Raw genomic sequence first — 12194 nt, forward strand, 5'->3', positions numbered from 1 at the left:
AATCCTGAACAACCCAATACCAATCAGTGAAATTAAAATGTTAATTAAAAACTTACCAACTAAGAAAAGCCCAGGTCCTGATGGCTTCACTGCTGAATTCTACAAGACATTTAGAGAGGAACTATTGCCACTACTGTTTAAAGTCTTCAATGAAATTTAAAGAGAAGCAATACTCCCGAATTCATTCCTTGGAAGCAAGCATCACCTTCATCCCCAAAGCAGAGAAAGACCCAACCGAAAAAGTGAACTATAGACTAATCTCACTAATGAACATAGAAGCAAAAATCCTTAATAAGATACTGGCAAATAGAATGCAGAAGATCATCAAGAAGATCATACACCCTGACCAAGTGGGGTTCATCCCAGGGATGCAGGGATGGTTCAACATATGCAAATAAATCAATGTAATACACTATATCAATAGAGCCAAGGACAAAAAACACATGATCATCTCAATAGATGCAGAAAAAGTATTTGACAAATTCCAACACCATTTATGATAAAAACCCTGGAAAAAATTGGAATAGACGGTCTCTACCTTAATCTGATAAAGGCCTTCTATGAAAAACCAACAGCCAATATCATACTAAATGGTTAAAAACTGAAATCCTTCACACTAAAAACAGGAACAACATTTTTTTTAAATGCTATTGTAAAAGGAATTATTTCCCGAATTTCTCTCTCAATGGGTCTGCTATTTGCATATAAGAAGGCTATTGTTTTTTGAGTGTTGACCTTGTATCCTGCTACTCTACTGAATCTGTCAATTAGGTCTAGCAGACTTTTGACTGAGTTTTTTGGATCCTCTATGTAAAGTATCATATCATCAGCAAATAATGACAATTTCACTTCTTCCTTTCCTATGATTATTCCTTTTATTTCTTTCTCTTTTCTCATTGCTATGGCTAATGTTTCCAGAACAATATTGAACAGGAGTGGTGATAGTGGGCATCCTTGTCTTGTTCCTGATTTTAGCATGAAAGTTTTCAGTTTTTGACCATTTAGTATGATGTTGGCTGTTGGTTTTTCATAGATAGCCTTAATCAGGTTGAGATAAAGACCTTCTATTCCAAGTTTCTGTAGCGTTTTTATCATGAATGGGTGTTGGATTTTGTCAAATGGTTTTTCTGCATCTATTGAGATGATCATGTGGTTTTTTTCTTTGACTCTGTTAATATAGTGTATTACATTTATTGATTTACAGATGTTGAACCATCCTTGCATCCCTGGGATAAATCTGACTTGGTCAGGGTGTGTGATCTTCTTGATGACCCTCTTTATTCTGTTTGCCAGTATCTTGTTGAGGATTTTTGCATCTATGTTCATTAGGGAGATCGGCCTGTAGTTTTCTTTTTGGGTTGGGTCTTTCCTTAGTTTTGGGATCAAAGTAACCCTTGCTTCCAGGAATGAATTTTTGGAAGCCTTGTTTCCCTTTCAATTTCATTGATGAGTTTAAAGAGTAATGGCATTAGTTCTTCTTTAAATGTCTTGTAGAATTAAGCCACGAAGCCATCAGGACCTGGGCTTTTCTTTGTTGGTAAGTTTTTTATTACATTTTCAATTTCACTCATTGTTATTGGGGTGTTTAGAATTTCTATATCTTCTTCATTTAATTTTGGCAATTTGTATGTATCTAGGAATCTGCCCATTTCTTCTGTGTTTTTCATTTTATTAGAGTACAGGTTCTCAAAGTAGGTGATGATGATTCTCTGAATTTCTGCTGGATATGTTGTGACTTCACCTTTTTCATTCTTAATTCCATGGATTTGAGCCTTTTCTTTCCTTTTTTTGATGAGGTTGGCTAAAGGTTTATCAATTTTATTTATTCTTTCAAAAAACCAAATCTTTGATTCATTGATTTTTTGTAACATTCTCTTAGTCTCCATTGCATTGATTTCTGCTCAGATCTTTACAATTTCCTTTCTTGTATGAGGTTTGGGTTTGACATGAAATATCTAGGAATCAACCTAACAAAGGAAGCAAAAGACCTCTACACTGAAAACTACAGTTCTCTGAAAAAGGAGATCGAAGAGGATATAAGAAAATGGAAAGATATCCCTTGCTCCTGGGTAGGAAGAACCAATATAGTGAAAATGGCCATACTTCCAAAACTACTATATAGATTCAATGCAATGCCAATTGAAATTCCAACAATATACTTCACAGAACTAGAGAAAACAATCCAAAAATTCATTTGGAAGCAGAAGAAACCTAGAATAGCAAAAGTAATTCTAGGCAACAGAGACATGGCTGGGGGTATCACAATCCCCAACTTGAAACTATACTACAAAGCTACTGTGATAAAACAGCAAGGTACTGGCAAAGAAACAGACCTGAAGATCAGTGGAATAGATTAGAAGATGCAGAAACAACTCCAGACATACTCAGCCACCTCATCATTGACAAAGGAGCCAACCACCCTCATTGGAGGAAAGATAGCCTATTTAATAAACGGTGTTGGAAAAACTGAATTTCAACCTGCCAAAGATTAAAACTAGACCCATACCTATCACCATGCACTAAACTAAGATTGAAGTGGATTAAAGATCTAAATATTAAGCCAGAAACACTAAACTTGCTGGAAGATAAGTTAGGTAGAACTCTTGATGACATTGGCATAGGAAAAGATTTAATGAACAAATCTTCAGTAGCACGGGAGCTAGCACAAAGAATCAACAACTGGAATGTCATCATATTAAAAAGCTTCTGCACTGCAAGAGTAACTACCAACAGAGCTAAGAGATAACCTACAATGTGGGAAGAAATATTTAGCAGCTGTACCTCAGAAAAAGGTCTACTATTGAGAATGTACAAAGAACTGAAAAAAATCAGACCCCCCCAGATTGAAAGACCCAATTCAAAAATGGGCATCTGAAATGAACAGACATTTCTCAGACAAAGAAGTAAAAGCAGCAAATAAACATATGAAAAAATGTTTAACATCACTGGTCATTCGAGAGATGCAGATGAAAACAACACTGAGATTACACCTCACCCCACAAAGAATAGCTGCTATCAAGAAATCAACAAATAACAAATGCTGGCGGGGGTGTGGAGAGAAAGGAACTCTTCTCCATTTTTGGTGGGAATGTAGATTGGTGCAACCACTGTGGAAATCAGTATGGAGATACCCCAAAGAACTAAGACTACAGGTCCCATTTGACCCAGCTCTTCCCCTACTGGGAATCTACCCCAAAGAATTAAAAGAATCATACCACAGCAATATATGTGCACCTATGTTTATAGCAGCACAATTTGTAATAGCTAAAGCTTGGAAAGAGCCCAAGTGCCCATCAACTGGAAACTGGATAAATAAGATGTGGTTTCTCTATAAAATGGAGTACTACTCAGCTATAAAGAATGAGAAACTAGAGACATTTATAGCTAAATGTATACATATTGAGGCCATACTCTTAAGTGAAATAAATAGGACACATGTGTGTAAATACTGAGTAGTTTCTCTAGTGTGAGAAATTGAAAGTGTAAATAAGGATGAAAATGATTAAAATGAATAATTGATAATTTGAAATAAGAAAAGGTCCAAGGGTTAGGGGATCGTGGGAGGGGAAGGGGAAAGCTAAGAAGGGAAAGGAAAAATTATGAGAGAGAAAAAAATGGAATCAAACTCTGTGTAAATAGGGAAGGGTGGAGAGGGTAAAGGGTGCACAGGTAATGGGAGAAAAAATAAAAAGTAAGATACATCATGTTCTTGTACAAACACTCAATGATAAATGTAAATTTATTTTATACCTAAAATGTACCAATAAATATATATATAAATTTTTTAAAAAATCAGGAACAACACAAAGATGTCCACTATCCCACTACTGTTTCCTGTCCTGGAAACATTAGCCATGGCAATTAGACAAGAGAAAGAAATAAAAGGAATAAAGATAGGTAATGAAGAAGTCAAATTGTCATTATTTGCAGATGACATGATACTCTATATAGAAGACCCCAAGAACTCCACCAAAAGTCTTCCAGACTTAATAACCAAATTCAGTCAAGTAGCTGGATATAAGGTCAACACACAAAAATCAATAGCTTTCCTCTGCACAAACAACAGACTCACTGAGAGAGAAATAGGGCAAATAATTCCTTTCACAATAACATCCAAAAAAATGAAATACCTAGGAATCAACCTAATAAAAGAAATCAAAGACCTCTTCTCTGAAAAGTATAGCACTCTGAAAAGAGAGATTGAAGATGATATCAGAAAATGGAAAGACATCCCTTGCTCTTGGGTAAGAAGGATCAACACAGTGAAAATGGCCATCCTTCCAAAACTGCTATACAGATTCAATGCAATCCCAATTGAAAACCCAGCAGCATACTTCACGGACCTTGAGAAAACAATCCAAAAATTCATTTGGAACAAGAAGAGACCCAGAATAGCAAAAGCAATTGTAGGTAACAGAGACGTGGCAAGGGATATCACAACCCCCAATTTGAAACTATACTACGAAGCTACTGTGATAAAAACAGGATAGTACTGGCAAAGAAACAGTCCTGAGGACCAGTGGAACAATTAGAAGATGCAGAAACAACTCCAGACATACTCAGCCACCTTATCTTCCACAAAGGGGCCAAAAACCCTCACTAGAGGAAAGATAGTCTCTTTAATAAATGGTGCTAGAGAAATTGGGTTTCAACTTGCCAAAGACTAAAACTAGACCTATATCTCTAGCCATGCACTCAACTAAAATCGAAATGGATTAAAGATCTAAATATTAAAACAGGAATGCTGAATCGGCTGGAACAGAGTTTAGGTAGAACTCTTGAAGACATTGGTGTAGGAAAAGATTTTATGAACAAAACTTCAGTTGCCCATAAACTAGCATAAACAATCAACAATTGGAATCTCTTCCTACTAAAAAGCTTCTGCACAGCAAGAGAAACTACCACCAGTGTGAAGAGACAACCCACAATGTGGGAAAAAAATTTCAGCAGCGGTCCTTCAGACAAAGGTCTACTATCTTGAATCTACATAGAACTTAAAAAAAATCAGACCTCCCAAATTTAAAGACCCAATCCAAAATGGGCATCTGAAATGAACAGACATTTCTCAGACAAAGAAGTAGAAATGACAAATAAACATATCAAAAATGTCCAACATCACTGGTCACTTGAGAGATGTAAATGAAAACAAAGCTGATATTTCATCTCACCCCAGAAAGAATGGCTGCTATCAAGAAATCAACCAGTAACAAATGCTGGCAGGGCTTTCAGTAAGGAGGAACATTGCTCCCCTGTTGGTGGGAGTGTAGACTGGTGCAACCACTGTGAAAATCAATATGGAGATATCTCAAGGAACTAGGACTGGAAGTCCCATTTGACCCAGCTATTCCCCTGCTGGGTATCTTCCCTAAAGAATTAAAAGTATCATACCGCAGTGATATATGTGCACTCATGTTCATAGCAGAACAGTTTCTAATAGCTAAAACTTGGAAACAACCCAAATGCCCATCAACTGGAGACTGGATAAAGAAAATGTGTTTTTTTATAAAATGGAGTACTACTCAGCCATAAAAAATGAGAAATTAGAGACATTTATTGCTAAATGGATGCACATTGAGGGGATACTCTTAAGTGAAATAAATAGGACACACATGTGTAAATACCAAATAGTTTCTCTAGTGTGAGAAAGAAAGTGTAAATTAGGACTAAAAGATATAATTGATAATGTGAAATAGGAAGTAAAGGGGCAAAGGGGAAGTGGGAGGGGTAGGGGAAAGGAAAGAAGGGAATGGAATTAATATGAGAAAATGAAAAATTGGAAACAAAGTCTTTGTTGATAGGGAGGGATGGAGGGGTTGAATGGAGGGCAGAGGAAGGCGGCAAAAATAAGAACCAAGAGAGATTATGTAAAGGTGCAAATTTCCAGTGATGAATGTCATTATATTGTATATCTAAAATGTACTGATAAAAGGATCTATAAAGAAAAAAAATCCTCTTCTCCACCAAGTTTTGAGTGTTGAATATTTTTTTTCCAATAATGAGAGCATGACTAAGACACAAGAATAAATACTGGATTCCTCAATGCTCAGATGATTTTGCACGCCAACAGGCAATGTAAATGAGGATCAAAATGTGTAATAGATAATGTGAAATAGGAAGAAAAGTTCCAAATGGGAAAGGGAAGTGGGAGGGGTAGGGGAAAGGAAAGAAGGGAAAGGAAAAAATATGAGAGAATGAAAAAATGGAAACAAATTCTTTGTAAATAGGGAGAGGTGGAGTGGTTGAAGGGAGGGTATGGGAATGGGGAAAAAATAAGAACCAAAATATGTCATATACAGTTAGTAATTCCCAAGGATGAATGTCATCATATTGTATATCTAAAATGTACCAATAAATTTAATGAATAATAATTAAAAAAAGCTTTCAGGAAACTATGACCTCACCTATTACTCAAAAGATGATATCAGACACTGACAAAGTAGTACTCAGTATGTACAAAATCTCAGATAAAGAATTTAAAACAGCTGTTTTAAGAAAACTCAATGAGTTTGAAGAAAACAGAGAAATACCTCAATATCATAACAAAGAAGCTGAACAAAGAGGTGGAAGACTTTTAAAAAATCAAATACAAATTCTTTAGCTAAAAAAATACTTAACTAAATTAAAAATGTGATAGAAGTCATCAATATTAGAATAAACCAAAGAGAAAAAAGAATTAGATTAAAACAGGCTATTTGAAAATACATACTTGTGGGAGAAAAGAGGAAAAAAAGAGTGAAAAGAAATGAAGAAAGCCTATAGGAACTCTTGCATAGTATTAAAAGAGCAAATATTCAGGTTATTGGAGTTCAAGAAGGAGTTGAGGATGTCAAGAGATAGAAAGCTTGTTCAAAGAGATAACAGAACATTTCTTGAATCTAGAGAAGGATACAGATATCCAGGAACAGGAAAGCAAAGGTCACAGTTAAATATAACCAACCAAGTATATCTTAAGACATCTTAAAACTTGACTTTTACAAGTGAAAGGTCAAGAAAAATTCTGAAAGCTGCAAAGAAAAGAAGCCCCAATTTTCCTGGCAAGCAACTTCTCAATAGAACCCTTATGGGCTAGAAGAGAGTAACATGTGATTGTCATAGTAGTGAAAGAAAAGATCTGTCAACCAAGATCTGTCAGTAAAGCTACCCTTTAGAAATAATGGAGGTGTAGACATTCCTATACAAAAAAAAAGCTGAGAAATATATCTCTACCACACTTGTTCTAAAAGAAATGCTAAGGGAAGTTATTTGAATTCAACATTGTTCATATGTATATATATATATATATAAACAGGGATATATAAAATTTACTGGTAAGGCAATTATACAAATTCAGAATGTTCTAATTTGTAAGCATGGTGTGTAAACCATTCATATCTTAGTATGAAGACTTAAAAACAAAACAATTGTTATAATAACTACATTAATATAGTGAGGCACTATAAAATATATGGCATAAGATATTAAAATTCAAAATGTGAGTAAGAATGGAATGCAACTGGTGAGTTTTTGTTTTTTTTTTTTTTTTGCTACCAGGGATAGAACTAGGGTCATTGCGCTTGAGCAGCAGGCGGCGAAACCACTGAGCTAAATCCCCGACCCTGGTGAATTTTGTTATTATTACTATATTTTTCTTGTTTTTCGTTTGTTTCTGTTCTTATTTTTATGATAAAATAAAGTTGCTATCATTTTTAAAATACCTTGTTTTAATCAAAAGATATTTTCTGTAAGCCTAAATAACCAGAAGGCAAAAATCTATAATATAGAGAAACCAAAAATAATAAGCAAGAAATCAAATCATAATACTAAAATAATTCATTTAATGGCCAAGACTAGAAGAGAGGGGGAAAGTATAATAAAACCAGAAAAAGAGTTACATAATGGCTGTAGCAAGACTTTATATACCAAAAATTATTTTGAATATAAATGGTTTAAATTCTTCAACCAAAAAATGTAGAGTAACTGAATGGAAGGAAAAAGACTCAGGTACATGTTGCTTACAAGAAACTCATTTCATTTCTAAGGACACTCTTAGGTGAAAAGTAAAGGGATGGAATAAGATATTCCATGCAAACAGAAGCTGAAAGAAGGCAGGAGTTTTCATAGTAATGTCAAATAAAATGAAGTTTAAATCAAAAGCAGTAAAATGAGACAAGAAAGGTCATTATATAATAATAAAGAGGCCAATTTAGCCAAATAAGAATATATATATTTGGAGTAATCAAATATATAAAGCAAGTACTAACAGACCTAAAGAGAGAGATAGACTCTAGTACAATTATCAGCAATGGACAGATCATCGACAAATAGAAAATCAACAAAGAAACCAAAATAGATCTAAGAGACATCTACAGAACACTTCATTCAACAGCTTCTACATACACATTTTTCTCATCAGCATATCGAACATTCTCCAGGATAGTTCATATGATAGGCCTCAAACAAGTCTCAACAAATTTTAAAAACCTGAAACTATATCAAATGTCTTTTCCTTTATCACAATGCAATAAAGGTAGAAATCAGTGACAAGGAAAATTTTGGAAACTATAGAAACACATGGAAATTAACTTACTTTTGAACAACCAGTGGATCAAGGAAGAAACCAAGAAGGAAATTTTTTAAATTTCTTGAAATGAAAATGGAGCCATATCATACCAAAACCTATAGAATACAGCAAAAGCAGTACTAAAAGGGAAGTTTATAACAATCAATGCCCACATCAAAAAAAGTATAATGATCTAAGATAAGCAGCCTATCACTGCATCTCAAGAAACTAGTAAAACCACAACAAACTAAACTCCAAATTAGTGCATAGTAGAAACAGTAGAAACAGAGAAGAAATCAACAAAATGGATGTTCATTTTGATGGAGACGAAGGAAATGAAAAAGATGGTTCTTTGAAAAGCAAACCCTTTGTTAAGAAAAGGAGAGAGAAAACTCAAAAGCAGTGATGAAAAGGAAATATTACAACTGGCACCACAGAAATACAAAAGATCATTAGAGATTATTAAGGAACCACTATGTGGCCAGAAATTTGATATTCTCAAAGAAATAGTTAACTTTCTAGACACATACACCCTACTAAGACCGAATCATAAAGAAATAGAAAGCATGACCAGATCAAAGTAATGAGATTGAATCAGTCATAAAAAGCCTTCCATCAAAGAAGTCCCACTACCAAACAGTTTTGTTTGTGAATTTTACTAAACATTTAAAGAAGAATGAACACTAATTCTCCTTAAGTTATTAAAAAAAAGAAATGTATTGAATTCTCCTAAACAAATTCTATGATGCCAGGATTACCCTGATACCAAAATTAGGTAAAGATGTAACAAAAAGAGAAAACTACAGGCTAATATCATTAATGAACATAAGTACAATATCATTAATTATCAAGGAAATGCAAATCAAAATTACAGTGAAACATCACCTTACTTACCTAGGTTTTACCTCACCCTACCTTTAGTCTCAAAAAGACTAAAGATAACAAGTGCTGGTGAGGAAGTAGAGAAAAGGGAAAACTTGTACACCATTAATAGGAATGTAAATTTACAGCCATCATGGAAAATAGTATGGAAGTTCCTCAAAACATTAAAATTAGAGCTACCATATGATGCGGCAATCCCACTACTTGGTATATATCCAAAGGAAATGAAACCAGTACGTTAAAGAGACATCTGTAGTCCCACGTCCATCACAGCATGATATTCACAATGGCCAAGAAATGGAAGTAACCTAAGTGTTCATCAATTGATAATGGATAAGAAAATTGTGGAACATATACACAATAGGATACTATTCAAGCAAAAACAAAGAATGGAATCCTGTCATTTGTGACAACATAGATAGAACTGGAGATCAATATGTTAAGTGAAATAAGTCAAGCACAAAATGACGAGTACCCCATGATCTTACCCATATGTAGAATCTTATAATTTACTTCTATGTGAATTAGATTGAGGAGTCTCTGTTCTTACTGTCAACACTTTTCCTGATCCAAGAAGAGGAGAATACCATCAAAGGGGCAGAAAAAATTTTACCTAAGTTGAGAGTAGAATGTTTCTTAACAAATGCTGGTGACAGTGTGGGGAGTGGGGATGAGGAGAGTTTGATCAAAGAGTACTAAGATACAATTAGATAGGAGCAAGAAGTTCTGGGGTACTGTTGCATAATATGGTGACTGTAGATAAGAGTTATGTACTGAACATTTCAAGAGGCTAGAAGGAAGGATTTTGAAAGTTTTCACCACCAAAAAATGATAAATGTTTGAGATGATAAGTATGTTTAACCTAGTATAAACCATATAAAATATAAACATGTATTGAACATCACTTTGCACCCATTAATAAATGTAACTTTTATGTTTCTGTGTATTAGTTAAAAAACAAAACAAACAGATCCTTCAAATTAGCCGAGGAAACACTAGTCTTAGCAAGGCTGTTTTTTTCCCCTTCTTCTTCTCTTCTTTTTCCTTTCCCTCCCCTCCCCCTCTCTCTTCTTTTTTACCCAGTGGTATGAAGAATCATGAGGAAGTTTAATTCTGCTGTAGAATATAACAATATGAAGTGGATATCTAAGCACAGTGTGAGGAAATCACACTACACATTACCTTTAGACACCTTTTGTCTGATAAATGATTCATTGAGGTCAAGCCCTGGGCACCTGCCTTTGCATATAAAAGAAGATTTCTGGAACACTAGAGAGTCCTGAGCTTGGTCCCACCTCCAGAGATATTGGTTTAGTTGATCTGAAATGTAGCCTGCCATCACTAGTTTTAAAAGCCCAATTCCCTCCCCAAGTGATGCTAATGGGCTGCTAAGGTTGAGACCTCTGTACAGGAAAACATTTCTACCACTTCTAAGGGTACTCGCTGAACACAGAAATGATAAATTACAATGAGGACTCCTTGTTGTTACTGTAAACATATTTCCTGACTGAAAACAAGGAAAATACCACCCAAGGTGCTGAGCTTGACTGAGCTGGCATTTTGGGGTACATTTAGCATTCTTCACAGAGAAACAGGTCTTCAGGGTGTCCTCCTGGCCAAAGGTCTGGAGCAGCCCTGTCCACATTGACAAAGACCACAAATTAGAGTTACACAGGAATTTCTAAATATCCTAGTAGCCACAGTAAAAGAGTAAATAGAAAGAAGTGAAGTTAATTTTAATAATATCTCTTACTGAGCTCAATATACTCAAAATATCATTTCAGCATGTCATCAAATATAAAAATTATTAATAAGATATTTTCTATTTTTAGGTAGTAAGTCTTTAAAATCTGATTCATGTTTTACACATATGGTATATTTCAATTCAGAACAGCCATGAATCATGTGCTCAGTAGTCGTATGTGGCTAGTGGCTGCCATATTGGACAGTGCTAGTGCAAATGTGGTGGCATTCATTAGTATTAGATACTGAGTATGAATGCTATCTAGGGAGATGACATTCTAGCATGCAACTTATTTCCCTTTGGAAATGTGTAGATTATTATATCAGGCCCCTGAGAATATAATATTTGTTTTATCCTATAATCCCAGGTGCTTCTGTCAGGGTACAGATAGTCTTGCCATATCTGAGTAGTTCTTTGGAGGTTAACAGAAATCTTGCGTAGCTTTTTCCTTCAGAATCAGTTCTCTAGAGAAAGTAGAGGATGAATTCAGTCTGGGAGGTGGGAAATCAAATGTGATATAGCAATGTCAAGGAGTTCTAAGGCCTAGAAAATGAGGCCAACATTTAGGCAGAAGAATTAGGATTTTTTTTCCTGTAACCCCTAGTACTGGGTGAAATGTACAACTCTAGTGGCTAAAGAAGGCCACTTTGCCTCCTTACAGGTCTCCCAGCATCCTTTCCTTGCTTAAAGAAAGAAAAGTCCAGAGCCAGTTGGTCAGATTTCAGGGCCAGGATTAGTCTACGTTATGACACTTACAGGTGACAGATATGCCTCAGGTAAAGATGGTTAACTTTTTCTCCCATTGATCTTGTAATTCTAAGAGTTGAGTATTGGCAGTGAAAAGAAATACGTGTCGACAGGTCTCATAGCCTGCTTTTAAACATTGAAACTACTTCAACCTTTAAAATAGAGAAAAGGATCTTTCTACATGTGAAACCAGGTAACTGAAGTTCCAAATTGGGATTGATGGAAATAATAAAACTTTGTTCTCTCAATAAACATTGTCTTTGGGGATACTGAAGGGAGAAA

This window comes from Heterocephalus glaber, unplaced genomic scaffold (genome assembly GCF_053883595.1).
Source record: "Heterocephalus glaber isolate CG9 unplaced genomic scaffold, H.glaber_assembly_v1.0 deba00001547, whole genome shotgun sequence".
Taxonomy (NCBI): domain Eukaryota; kingdom Metazoa; phylum Chordata; class Mammalia; order Rodentia; family Bathyergidae; genus Heterocephalus; species Heterocephalus glaber.